At 40.1% G+C, this 14,628-nt stretch overlaps 1 protein-coding gene across 1 annotated transcript in view; it reads right to left on the bottom strand.

The window, feature by feature from the left end:
- Positions 1-14,628, bottom strand: part of LOC139690681 (uncharacterized) — a 103,650-nt gene that overhangs the window by 70,333 nt on the left and 18,689 nt on the right. The window lies entirely within an intron of this gene.

Raw genomic sequence — 14,628 nt, 5'->3', positions numbered from 1 at the left:
GCAATATATTTTTTTCGCAATATGCCGAAATACAGCATGCAGAATTGAAGAATGGTGTATGAGGGGTGACAGGTTTTTTTTTTCGTTGGGAGAAGTAAAGCAATGTGTGATGGTTCAGTCTGTGTTCGTCTGTCCATAATCTACCTTAAACGATGGGACATTAAATAGTAATAAGGATAACTATAGTAAATAGGCCAAGGTTAAGTTCTTACCAATCGAATAGAAGACTTAAAAAGGTACCAATATTTATTAGAAGAGCTTGAGAGAATGCAAAATGAAATATGGATTAGGGAGTTAAATGCGGAATTCAAAAACTTTACAAACTGCATTAGTTATGAATGAAAAAACAGCTTTTAAGATTCGATGATTACTATTATACTGGACCATAAAATTCTTCTTGTACGTAAATGAATTTCACGCTTTTTTCTGTGAAGAGCTGAAAATTTTGACCATGCTGTTTTTTTTCGCTTCCTCCTGTTTTAAGTTGCATTATTAGTAATCAGCTTTGGACTAAACGTATACGCATTGATAGCGACACTTGACGGAAAATTCATGACTTGACAAGTAATCTCGATGAAAGAACTACACTTCTTTGCTTACTCCCACCACAAGCGATTTTATTTTAGTTCACTGTAGGAGGCATTACTTAAGGAAAAAAAAATATTTGGCAGTTCATCCTGATTCCTTTTCGTCCGCATTATTCCCGCGTTCCCTCGGCTCCTAAGCGTCAAATGAGATTCGGAATACTTTGAATCCTTCCATTCTTTGCCAAAAAAATGAGAAAAGCCTAAGATTGGCAAAGATAGTTTGCGAGGATTCCATTAGCAGTCAATTTCATCTGCGCCAAAGATCTCCAGCGAATCGATTTGAAGGCAGAGAGGGGACAGGTGGTAAGGCAGGAGCGAAAGCGAATGGAATGAAACGAACTGATTCGAAGAGGAAGTTAAGGGGACAGGATGAAAAATGGTCGGCCAGTGCGGGGAAGGGAGAAAATGGGTGAGGGGGCGCCAGGGAGGAGAAGTCTTGAAGGGGGCGGGGGAGGGGATTAAGTTGGGGAGGGGATTAGGTTTTGGAGGGGAGGTGAGGGGCTGGGGGAGGATTGTGGCGCCGTCTACGCCGTACGATGCCGAGCAGTGCGCGATAAAGCAGCTTTGGTAGAGCGCCAAGCGAGGGAAAGAGCAAGGGAGTTGAGCGGTAAATAGTGTGAGCAGTGCAAATGCGTGTGGGAGGGTTGTAGAGGGCCGGGGGAGAGATGAGGAAAGGAGTAGACAGCCGAGAGAGGAGAAAAACCAGTGGGGATGGGCAAATACACGAGTGTACGTACGTCTCCACCACATTAGTTCATCTTACTGGAGAAATTTATTTTACTGTTCCTTTTTTAAAAAAATAATTATTTCTTCAAAAAATAAGCACGTTCTTCACGAGGAAATGTTGCGTTCCGCTAAACTGCATGCATTTACTGCTAATATTTTTACCGGCGTCTTTCCGAATAATTTCCATAAATATACAATCTTAAAATTTTATTATATCCCAAAACCGAAGCTCTTTAATCAGCAGTGGTTATTTGAAATTACTTCTATCGGCTTTGACTTGCTAAAAACGTTTAATTTAAAATCAATACTCTACTTTTCGTTAATTCTGATAAGTACAAAATCAAAAGCGCGCGGATAAATAATAACAAAATACTTTAAAATAGGTGTATTAAAATGGCTAAACTCTCTATAGGGTCTTAACTTTTTGTTAAATATTTTAAAAAAAGTAACTTAAAAATACCTATTTATCTCACCTGTATGTAAGATATAAATATATCTTCAAATGCATTGGATAAAAGTCCAAACAATGTTGCATAGAAACCAGAGATCACCATCGTTTCATGTTCTCATTCATTAAGTAGCAATAATAATTTTAACAGTTAAATTGCATGACATCCACTTTCTATAGTAAGCCTTTATAGGTATTAAATAAGGTGCAATTGTATTGAAAGTTTTTCACGATAAAGAAAAACTGCCCAAAATTCGAATTTATCGGCTGCTCTTCATGTTACTTGAGGAACAGCGAGTAAGAATGGAGATGGGAGGGTGTATAGACGAAAAGGAGTGCTTCTGAAGAAACCTTTAAGCCGACAGCTCCTTGAAAACCCTCTCTTCCCCTCGCTTGCACTGAATCGGAATGACGAGTGTGAACTCCTTCCCCTCCCTACTCCCAGACTGCTCTCCGATGGAACAAATGTAATGCTTTCATTCGCCATGTCGTACCACACACAATAGTCCCGCGATGAAGGAAGGGGTTTAGGAGATTGAAATTTGGCGGAAGGGAAATGGGGAGAGGGAATGCGGATGTGAGGGATAAAATGAATGAGAAACTGATGGCTTCTTAGATGGGATGGATATAAAGAGGAGGACATTAGTGAAAAAATAATAATTGTGAGAGAATTGCGATAAATGTAATATATTCAATAGAAAAATCAATCGAAATTGCTTTCATGCAGGTTGGAAAAACGAAAAGAGCAATAAAAGATTTATTTTTATTTCAAGTCCACAAAAGCTTTTGAATCACAACTGCTCAAAATAATCTATAATTTGCTATGAAAGTGAATGAAGAATCGATGTACAGGTATCATTTATCTTTAAGTGCAGTGACGCCTAGTCTATCGGTTGTCGAGTATATATGCAGGATTTACTCGAGTATGGGGTGTTCGCTCATTTGATGAGTAACTATACAGTATTCTTGGTAGGCACAAGTACTAACGCGCATGTAACGTACTTAACGTCCATGCGTTAATTAATTGTTAACCCATTTACCCTTAGTAAGTTTGTGCCTACATTATATTTTTTTTTCAATCGTAGTGCTGTGAAACTCCAAAAATATTTTTGTGAAATAAATTGATTTTTTGGTGGCCTATTCAAACCTCTGTATAGTTTCATCTACATTGCCATTTTTAAGTCGGGCACATCGTAATAATGACTGTAGAGTCGCTTTCTTACATCTGCGCACGAACGTGAAAATAATTCTTTCACCTCACGCAAGCGAGTGGACGTATTTTTGTTTCCTAATTTCACACACTTCACTTTTCCTAAATCACGTTTGAAGAACTTATCGCCTGTATGACCAAAGCAACAGGATATTTTATACCCACTTTCGCAGGAAAGATTTAAACTCAAGCATTCCCGGAAAAGGGTCCCATAGACCAGACGAATTACGACTTGGATATTGAGAGAGAGGGAACAAGAGGGGTGGGTGGTTGCGGGAAGAGGAAAATCGGTGGGATTTTCGGAGCCTAGAGGGAAGGGATTGAGAATTGTGACGGGGAAACAAGAATAAGGGTGGTGCGGTGGAGGGGATGAAATGCGGAGGGGGTGCCAGCGATGAAATGATGAAGACAGAGAAGGAGGAGGAAGAGAGAGTTAAGGGTTGAGCGGACGTGGATATCCGAAGAACGTAACGGGATTAGGCGAGGAAAAAAGAAGGTGAGATAGAAAAAGAAGAGGTCGAAACGGATCACTAGCGTTCGTGGATAAGACTGGGTTTTTATTTTGAGAGAAATAAAGAATGAGAGAGAAGCTTGCTTGAATCACTCGAGCTGTACCCGCATTCCGGTATTTTGTGCCACCAAGGTGGTCCAATGGCGGTCAGTATGAAGGACACTTGTCCGCGGGACTGAGTACTCGAAGTGAGAAGGGAGGGAAGTGGAGGAGAGTCCTTCACTCCCATATCGCCCCGCTCCTCCTTCTTTCTCTCTTTCCTCCACCCTTCTCGAGCCACTCGAGGACTACGCCCTCGCCCTCTGCTACCCCCTTTGCTTCCTCTCAATCCCTCCCCACCCTCTTCAAGCAACCGCCCTATTCCTATGCTCGTCTCGCCTCTTTTTTTTATCCATCTTCCCATTTGACCCTTCCCTCACACAACCATCCTCCCTTCCGTCCTTTCCTTCACCTATCCCCCTCTCTCCGCTGCGTCTTATCCGTCGCCATCTCCATTCACGTGCGGGCCGCCCTCTCCCGCTTTCAGGGAACGGCCAACACTCTTCATCTCCACTTGCCCTCTCCTTCATCCGACTCTCGTTCCTTGCCGCCCTCTTTTATTCCCAATGCCCGACCCCTCCCATTCCTTTCCTCTACCATCCTGCTCTCCCCTCCACCCCACACGCACAAAAAACCTCCTCATATCGCCCCCCCCCCCCATCACCCTCCGCCCCTCCCCGCCCAAACCCTCCACCGTTTTTGCTTTTCGTTTAGGTATACGGCCGTGATCGTTCACCGCTCCCATATCGAGAATGAAATGCGTGTTGTGAGCAGGATATCGCGTGCAATCCAAATTTGGCCGTCCGAAACGGTGCCCGTTTGTAGTCGTAATCACACTGATGGTGCCCAGAACTTTGATGCTTCTACAAAATTATTTTATATGGATGGCCTTTCTCTTGGATCTTGTCTGCGGGGATGTTGGGAAACGCTCTTTTAAATAAATTTCTACGGCTTCTTTTTTATATGCACTAAATTGGAACAGTTTCTTCACCATGCAATGGTTAATCAATGATTATTGTAAAAATCTATGTTTTTGGTTTTCAAGGTTATTGAATGAGTTGCCTATTCCACGAAAATAGTGATGGTGCTTTCGAATTATTATATCTCTCTACAACGATAAGTAACATTGTTAAAGAGTCCTACTGATTTAGTATATGGCTAACTGTATAGCATCTGTGTTAAATGGAACTTGGGATTTTTTTATAGCTCTTGGTTTGGAATAAATATTTGATTAATGACTAGTGTTCTTTTCTTGCGAAGTCTGAAAACGTTTTCTAATTTTTGACCTAGAAATATTTCAAAATTAGCACATTTTAAGATCTATATTCATTATTCATATACAGATATGCTAACCTAAGGCAGAAATATTAGCAAACGTTTTAGTGGTGAACAAAAACCTATTTATGCTCGATAGATGACACACAGATGACCTATATAAATATATCTACCATTGGCAGAATATATTTTTGTATGAATTCAGATACTGTAATACTGAATTAATCTACGTCCATTTTAGAGACCAATAAGTGATTTTCTCATTTGCAACAGTACAAAACTCTTCTCAGTTAAAATTTTTCATATCTTCGTCTGAATAATAATTAAGAATCGCTCGCTTTGGACCCGAATACCGAGACGAAGTTTATAATCCCCAATAACGAATAATGCTAAAGGTTGGTATTAGAGATCATTTAAAAATTTTATTCTGAGCATGATTTTTTCCATTCAAAACCAAACCTCCATTTAATCAAGTGTTTGTGGAACATTTTCCCATTTTCATCAAACAAAATATTGACCGAGCTAATTGCGTCATTAAATTATAAAATTCTTTCATGCATGAATAATTAAATAAAAAATATGAAAACTCAATGAATGATTTAACTTGAGAGATATTCGAGCTGAGATTCCTTCGCTGTTAAATGAATTAAAGCGTCAAAAAAAATGCCGGATTTGAAATTTAGGTAGTTTTTAAAATTTGAAACGAGCGGAGACTAACAAGTCGAACGAGTTTAAGTGGATGGGGCTAGGGCAGCATGGCACCAAGTTGAGTTTTCAAGGGGTGACGTCAGTCGACAGGAGAATGGGTCACCACGGGAAGGAGGAGTCGATTCTTAGTCTCTTCTCCCACGACCACTGACCGTCTCCATCGGTGGTGGCCAACGACTAGGAAGCAACACTCAGACGATTTTGCCGGTGGCGTCCCCGCGGCCGCCGTTCCGAGGAACTCCGTCCATAAAGCCCCCTCTCAGCCACCCACGTACTTCACCTCCCCACCTCTCTCCCCCTCCATACATTGCCTCCCTTCTCGGTACAAAGCCCAGAAACACTGGGGAAAATATGATGCATATCTCTCCCTCTCTCTCTGCTACCCGCAAACTTCCTTGCTCTCAGCATGGGATCGCCACAGTCGCACGTCCCAACCGCATCATCGCTTAAATCCTGATCCGCGTCCGTATATTTCACGAAGGTTTAGGAAGGGAAGAAGCCTTCCTCGGTGACCTCCCCAGGCGTAGAAGAAGAGGGTGGATAGCGTGGCGAGTTGAAGCGAGAGGAAGAAGGTAGAAGAACGGCTGGAAATAAAGGAGTCGGCGCTAAGGCTTCGACGCTAACGGCTGTGGGAGATGTAAACATCGGCTGTTATCGCTCGTCGTATTCGCTCCCGGTGCGCCCCGAATGGTGCGTTTTATGCCCTCAACTGTAAGATCTATATTGCTCTGCGATGTAAGCAAGGCATTGTTTTCAAAACAGATTATTTTTAACGTCTTTGCTTGTCCGACCGATAATTTCGACGTCTAATTTCATCCGTAAACGAAGCGTAGGTTTATTTTGGAGTGTATCTTTAGATTTTGTAAAAACCTGCTTCAAGTTTTATGTAAATTGCCTCTGAGATATTCAAATTCAGATGCTCCTCGTTCTAGTTAATATTTATCAACTAATTTAATATTCCTGCCATGTGATCAATTACTAAAACTAATTTTGTTCCACCACAACAATTCAACGACAGTCATATTTTAAATTTTTTATGAGATTGCAGTTTACGGAAATGTTTCTACATTTTATTTGAACTCAGCTTGAGGAAATAATTTGGAGATTAATTGCATGTCACATTAAACAAGACTGCATCAAGTCGGTTGGATTATTTTATTTAGCGAGAGAAATGAATTATTTTTTAAGGCTTTTGTAACGGATCGTATTTACACTTCTCAAATAATTTATTTTACGAAAGAATACACGTTTGGATATTATTAAATAAATAACTTTATACAAATGTGGATCCCTTATGGTTAATTTTGAATTCGATAGAAAATAAATTTGAAAAATAAACTGAAAATGATTCATCAACCTAGGATCCTAGGAAATTACTTAATATATGCATGTGCAAATGATGCTTATGAAATAGTCTTAGGTATGATTGTTACCTAGCATTATAACAGTGATAATAACATAAATATACATCACGATAATGGCGACAATGTTATGTTACAGACGGGAGTGAATGAGACGGGGAGCTTGGCTCTTACTCATGCGAGTTTTCGCATGAATCAGGAGGGAGCGATTGGAGGGAGAATTCCACATGACGGAGGATGACGTCCAGGGAAATGGTCACCGCCACGCTCACGCCAGTTACCTCTGACCGGGACTAAGGAAGGGGAGCGCGGTTGGTTTGCCCCAGGGCCGCCGCAGTGCTTATCTGGAGGCAGCTGGGGGATGGTTTATTGGAGTAGGAGAGAGAGAAAGGGGGGTCGGAGTGACGAGAAGGGGAAACACCATCATCTTTATAGCCCTGCAATCTTCCATCGGCATTTTCTTCTTTTCTCCTGGTTGCTGTCGGGAGTGAAAGGGAGAGGAGGAGGTAAGCGAAAGAAGAGGATCTAACAAGCGGGAAGCTTGGACTAGGATACAGCTCGTTCATTTCCCTCGTCGGAAAATACAAAAATTTCGATCGGTTTCTCTGCGACCGTAATGAGTTTGCTTGAAGAATTTTTTTGAGTTATCGACAAGAACGGTGGCGCTGCGAAAACTCCAAAATGAAATTATATCGAGGCAATGGAATTGAGGGAAGGGGGAGGATGCCGCAAAAGTTGTTGCAAACCTCACACTCAACCTGGTATTCCTTTCTTCCTCCCACAATACCGTATTCCCCCCTTTTCATCTACTCTGCAATTTATCGCGAATCATACATTTTCATTTTTTTCCCATGCTGTTATTCAATTTGACCATTTTCATCCGCTCTGAATTTCGGAGTAAGCTTTGCTTGTTTTGCGTGGTTCTCTCAGCGCTATTCAATTTGTTTGCTCAATGTCACGTACCTTTTTGTTTTATTGCTTTTACGACGCCGGGTTGCCCGTGACAAAGGGACGTAATTGTCCCTATATAAAGTTATTTTTTCATATAACACGCTCTCTCTCTCTCTGTTAGGGCGGAAGTCATCCTTAGATATAACTTAATGTTAGTATTTTATTACTAAAATATTACTGTTTAGCATAACCACTTGGTACACTTATAACTAGTCATTTCCTATCCCTACGCCTCTCTTCCTTCTGTGACAGAAATTTACTCATTTCCCCTTCCCTCAGTCATTCCTTCATTGCCTATTGTCAATAGGGCTAAGTACGGCCATGTAGGAGAACTCCTGAGTGAGTTCTTGGCCTTTTCTCACGTTCTGCAAACAGTTCCAGCCTGGACGCAACTTTTCCAACAAAAACAGTGAGGATGTGTGGAGTGCACTGGCCGAAGTAATTGAGTTGTCATTTTTTTGGTGACGTGAGTGTCTTCAAAAAGTTATGAAGGCAGAGCACGCTTGGTGGAATTAAATTTTTTCCCATGAAAATCGTCGGAAGGGTTATATTTTTACAAATATGACAACGCGGCACTGTTTTGTTTTGCGGAGTTACCAATATTTCTAATTTAATACCGAAGCAATACTTATATTTCATGTCTGAGACAGTCCAAGCAATCTATTTGCCCTCCCTCTCTCACAAACTTCCATCCATGCAATCCATTCATGAAACCAATTTCAAATCATAAGGATGCATCATCATAATTAATAAAATTTCGGGGGAGGGAATATCTAGGACTTTAGGTGGTCTAACCATGCATTGTCTGTCTGCGAAAGAGAGGCCGCATATAATTCAGAAGATATTTTAATCAGAATATGTTATAAAAAGAATGTAAATATTTATGAATTAAAAAAACCATAGACACAGTAATCAACCTGAATGTCGGTGTATAGTAGGTGATGGTAGAGATCACTCAGCACTAAGCACTATACAGCGTGTGCAATTCACACATCAGGGTATGGGGGCCAGTTCCTTTCCCTGTGCCTGTGCCGTTTATGGTTTCCCAGGAAGACCTGGTACCTGAAAAATCACTTTAGCTAGGGTGGAGCAGCAAGTGCCCAGAGTGCCTTGCCCGGGAATCGAACCTGGGACCCTCCGGTCAACAGTCCAACGCTCTACCTCATGGACTACCGTGACCCATATTTATGAAAATGTAATGTATATTGGTTTTATTCCATGAATTTGCCGAATTAAAAGATTTCAATACTTAATATATTGGCTAACTCATAGCGTCGAAGTTAAAACATTATTGCTATCTAAGAATTTACATATTTTCCACTAGAAAGTGGCCCTAGGAATAAAACTCATGTGTCACTTACGATGACTACGTCATACCGTGAGAATTACTTCAGTCACTGCAAACAGGGAAACGAGCAACGTGAAATGAGTGAATAAGACATCAAAATATTTCACCAACGATGAAATTGTCCGTTAAGTGAACTTTTTCATGCATTCACGATAGTGGTTATGCTTCCCATTTATTTTCTGCAGTTGCAGCCTGAGTTTTATCTGGCAATGGCTGAAAAATGCATGAACAAAGTCTGAGGATTGATGCAGGGGGAATAGGAATGGTGGAAGAGGCTTTTATGTATCTCCTGGGAGAGATTTATTCCTTCCGCAAGCATACGCTCCCGTGGATTATCGATGGCTTCCTACTGACGTAAAGTATAAGACGCCCTCAGGAAAAGTCACCGAAGCTCTTTAGACTTGAAAAGGATGTGACAAGAAGGTGTGCGGTATGCGGAGATATGAAAGGAGCCCAATCGTGCGGATTGAGGTTGAGAGAAGTCTGGAAGGAATCAAAACAACGCAGCTCTGTATTGGGAGAATTGATGTTGGGGGATAGAATAAGAAGAAATATATACTGCGTCGTAAAAACATGCGTGAAATTTTATGGAGAGGGTATGCTAAGGGGAGCGCTGAATATAATATGTCACATGATTGTTTATCGTTGAAATATACTTTTCACGATTAAACTTCCTGGCTTGACTTAATGAAATATAAATTTACGGTGTCAGTAAAATGTTAATTTTAAGGTGTTTTTTGTATTCTTTAATTATTATATTGATACTATTTTATTTCACCGTAATCTTTGGACAATTTTCAAAATTATTCTCCATTTTACGTGGTTAGCTGGTTATTGCAATGATAAATTATCAATTACGACAGCATTGGTTTTGAACTTTCATTCGCCGACATACGTAAATTTATCCCGCATAGCTTGTTGTAACTCATTCATAATGCTCTAAAGCGTAAAAAATGGGCGTCTAAAATTTAAGCTAGATTATAATAAAGCTCTTTTTTTACAAAAAATGGACATTTTCTTAAAAAATTCACTTTTGTAAGTTGCAGCCAATTTAATTGAGCTGGTCATAAAATATTTTTCTGGCCGTCAACTTTTTCTGGACAAATCCCTAATATAAGCATTCTCATACTCTACTGTAATCCCCATAAATTCTTCTTCTCAACGCTTAATTAATACTATCTATTCCTTGTCTTAAATAAAGTAAATTCGATTCTTAATCCGAGCAATTGTGCGGGGGCGCCTTTTGTGAAAGTTCTGTTAATTTGGTTTTCATCAACTTCATCATTCTTTCCCCAATTCTTTTCATTACAAAAAATTTTAATATTACGCAAAATTCTTAATTACATTTTTCTTGGAAGTTTTAATTTATCAGTCATAAGGAAAATTATCTTTCCTATGAAAATGTCTATGTTTTTTTAATTTTTTTAATCGCCTTTGGGAAATTATGACTTTTTTCAGACTGGAAGAAACTCTGTATTTACACGAAAACAAAATTAAACACAGTTGGATAGGCTCCAAATTCTCGAATCAAAAAGTTTGGTAAAAGTTTTAAATATAACGGTAACATGGGTCATTTTATGTCTAAAACAACTCCTGTGAACCTCTATACACCAAAGGTATAGTACGAAGATTAACAGCGAATGTACAATATTATGCTTTCTTACGATAATAAGCTCAAGAAAAATTTATCCCTCCTAAAGTTTACTTGGATGCAATACTCTTCACTAAATTTTTCGATATATATTCAAACCGGGTCTTCTTAGTAAAAAGCTACCGATTGCTAAAATAATAAGCAATTTACATCATATTATCAAATGCAATTTCCATACAGAATACTGGTAAATACACGAGCATCTGCAATTCTACTAAACCAGTATATTTTATCTTTCTCTCTCTCTCTCTTAAGATTTTTCAAATGCATCTAAACTTATACGTTTCTCCCTTACAATGGGCGTCAATAAAGCGCATTAGCTTCATTGAATCATCCAGTTAAGTACTCTATTTCATCGTAACTAAAGGGAGAGGAAATTCAGGTGAATATTTTTTGTCGGAAATAAGCTCTTGTTTGGCAAATAGCGTTTGAAAAAATACATTTTTATCACTCATTTTCCTTTCCAACAATCTCCTCACATATTTCCACTAACACGAGGCGCAAATGGGGCATCGGGCAGTTTGAAATACTTGCGCGTGTCATAATTGGATAGCATAGAGTGAGAGAGAAAGAGAGGGAGAAAGCGCAGGAGCGACCCGCATTAAGGGAACCCATCAAATTCAATTTCCGAATACGCATTCATCTGATGGTCACTGCACGAACTGCGGTCTGCCAATTTGGTCGAGGGAACGCGATAATTCAACGTGCATGAATCCTCTTCCTCTCGCCGCAAACCACGGCGTGACTCCACCCATTACACGTCCTTTAACTTTACCTCGCCTATTACGAAAAAAAACCACCCTCCCTCTCCCACCTTATCCCTCTCGCTCTCTATTTATTCTCACCCTCATCCCTCACTCATTTCTTCTTTCATCTTCTCTGCCTCTCACGTCCAAACCTCCAAACCACCGTCCTCTCTCTCTCTCTCCACGCCTCACCTCATCCAACAGCATGAGAGGGAAGAGAGAGGAAAGACAGACGGATAGAGGGAGGGATGAGAGCGGAAAACAGACAAATTGGAGCAAATCGGGGCGTCGGAAAAAGTAAAAAAGGGTGGAAAAAATTCGGAAGGGAAAAAGGGGTATAGGTTGAGAATGAGGTAGAGAGTGAGAGTTGAGAGAGAAGGGGAGGCGGGGTTAGAAAGAATGAGTGAGGAGAGAGAGAAGGGGTGTCAAGAGAGCAGAGCTGCGGAAAGGGAATCAAAAAGGGAAGGAAGGCTGATGATTGAAAGCTTGATAAAGGAAGAGGCGGGAGAGTTTTTAAGGGAGGGAGCGGGATGGGATCGGAGGTGTGGCGGCGACGGTGGAAGGGAAGGCGCGGGTCGGGGGATGAGGGGAGCGGGTTGAGGCGGCGGGGACTGTGAGGGGGAGTCATCCCGTCGCCTCGATATTTTCACGCGAGACGCACTCTGAAGTGGCGGAGGAAGGAGAGAGGGGGAGTGGGTGAAGGAGTGTCGGAGAAGTGAGTGAAGGGGCGGGCTCTGGAAACTTGAAGGGAAGGAAGCCCTGAAAGACTGCCGTGTAGACGAGTGCGTGGGTGAAGTCGAGGGGAGAGATAAGTAATTGTTTCCAAGTAGAGAGAAGGCGCGAGGGACTGACTCGTCGTGCAATTAGCATTTCCTCTTAAATTCCTCACACTCGGAAAATACTCGAAATTGAATGACTTTGCGGAAGTTACTACCTGCGAAACCGGGCTTTAGAAGGTGTTGCTTATGCATTTGCCGTCTGCCGACTCATCGACTGTCTCCGGTAGCTCGTAATCTCTTCAAAGGGTGCTCTGTAGTCTTCAGGAGTTCTTTGCAGGGAAGCCATTTTTGCAGAATGTTTACAATTTGTACAACCATACAAAAATAATAATGCTATTCTAGAAGAATAGCCTCCAGTTTCCCTAACTTTAAGATTTTTGCTACGGTGAGGAGATATTGAAATTTTTCTCGTTGCATAGTGTTGCTCTAATTGATATGGATTATACCACAGAGTAATTAAAATAATGAGAAAATTTAAATTGACTATAAAGATTGTTTTGGAAAATTATAGTTTCAATGATGTGAAAAACTTTTAATTTTACATTAAGTGCAGCAATAAAAATGGACTGTTTTACGATTAATGAAAATAATATTAAGCCTGTTTTACAAAATTTATAATGATTTTTTTAAATGACCTGGATCTATGCAAAAATCAGTGCTGATTGACTAATTATTTGTTTGAGACGAACAAAGTACTTGGGTTTGGGTTGAATATAGAATTGGGTTAGAGAAGGAAGAGGATTGAAAGAGATTCAGGCATCGGAGTGAATTTTCCAGGCCTCTCCTTCTTTCCCTTCACCACCTCACCTTCCCTTGCCCTTCTCATCACCAATTCCCTCCCAACATCCCTCCCGCCCCTGCCCTTACTACCTCCCCCGCGGCAATAGAGCAGCCGAGGGGCACGAAGGGAAAGTGGATTGGTTGACTGGGGTGAGCACGTGCTATGCGAAGGAAAACGGGGGAAGGGGCATTGGCCCTTTTGTTCACGTCATGTGGCCCCGTTTCCCTGTCTCGGAGTAAAGTTGAAGCTGCCTTCAAGTTTCGGCATTGTTTGTTGCCCTAACAGCTCGCCTAAATGAGCAGAACGCTGTAACCCTTTCGCTCAAGTTTTCCGAACATTCTCTTACACTTTGCATTTTAAGTACCATGAAAATATTTTAACGGAGCTTATATCTCTTCCGATCGTGTCTTAAAAATTAAGAATCCAGCAAAAATTTTGACGTGAGTGATAGGTCACCATTATTCTTCGAATAAATAAAAAATAAATACGTTAAACGATTATTAGCTTATGTAAATTAAAAAATACATGGTATAAATAGTATTATATGTCTTCAATGCCGAAAGTTGGCGAAAATATATTATTTTATGAATTTTAATGTACCGGTATGGATATTACGCTAATTATGTTTGCCTCTTTTACTTAATGATTTTTCTTTGAAAGTGAAAACGTTCTGATACTGGAGAAAAACATGCGTTTTCCTCTAAAATATAACATTAAAATCAACAATTCACCTGCATAAATTTAAATTTCTGGAGTTTTTTATTGTAAAATCATGCATGCATTATTTCATGTGCTTCCCCGATTATAAGTGATAATGGAATGGCCAAAAATCAATTTTACTTCTAAAAATAAAAAAAAGAATGTAAAAAAAACCAACCAATAACGCAATTTTTCCCTTAGAACAATGTTTTTATCAGATCCTCACGTTTTCGACGAAAAATCATACTGTTTGAAATATATGATTCATCTTCCAGTTATTTGTTAGAGTTAAATATATCCTCATCGCACATTCTTGGTTTGAAATTGCCTCTCATTTGCTCCTCAATTCATGATTTTTTCTTCTCTTCTAGTTTTTAGCTTCCTCTTTTATTTCTCATAGTTTCCTGCCTTTAGTCAATTTCATTTCCACTAAACTCACTGTTTTTGACTTCCTTTAAATCCCTTGTTTGAGAGCTTTCGACATAAATGTAGCACTAATACATCCACATCCGCATGGTTTAAATTAGTCTGGCGTAGAAAAATCATCAGGAACTTCGTAGATATCACTATTAAAGTTTTTATTTCACGTCCCTGATTTCAACATAATATGTCATATCCAGCACATTAATACGTTGAAAGCCGGCCCGGCGTGCAGTAAAAATTTTTAGCGGAACAATTTTCAAAGTTTGTAACTTTTTGTGTTTTAATGCATATTGAGTTAATTACCTAGCGCCAAGCCCCTATACACAAATATCCGGCTAGGCGTCAATAATTTCTTCACCCATATGCCTACTTTATTGCTTCAACT

The sequence above is a fragment of the Hetaerina americana genome, unplaced genomic scaffold, assembly GCF_022747635.1.
Source record: "Hetaerina americana unplaced genomic scaffold, ioHetAmer1.1.p SCAF_3, whole genome shotgun sequence".
NCBI lineage: Eukaryota > Metazoa > Arthropoda > Insecta > Odonata > Calopterygidae > Hetaerina > Hetaerina americana.
Note: the sequence above shows the minus strand (reverse complement) of the source record. Positions and strands in the feature narration are given on the sequence as shown.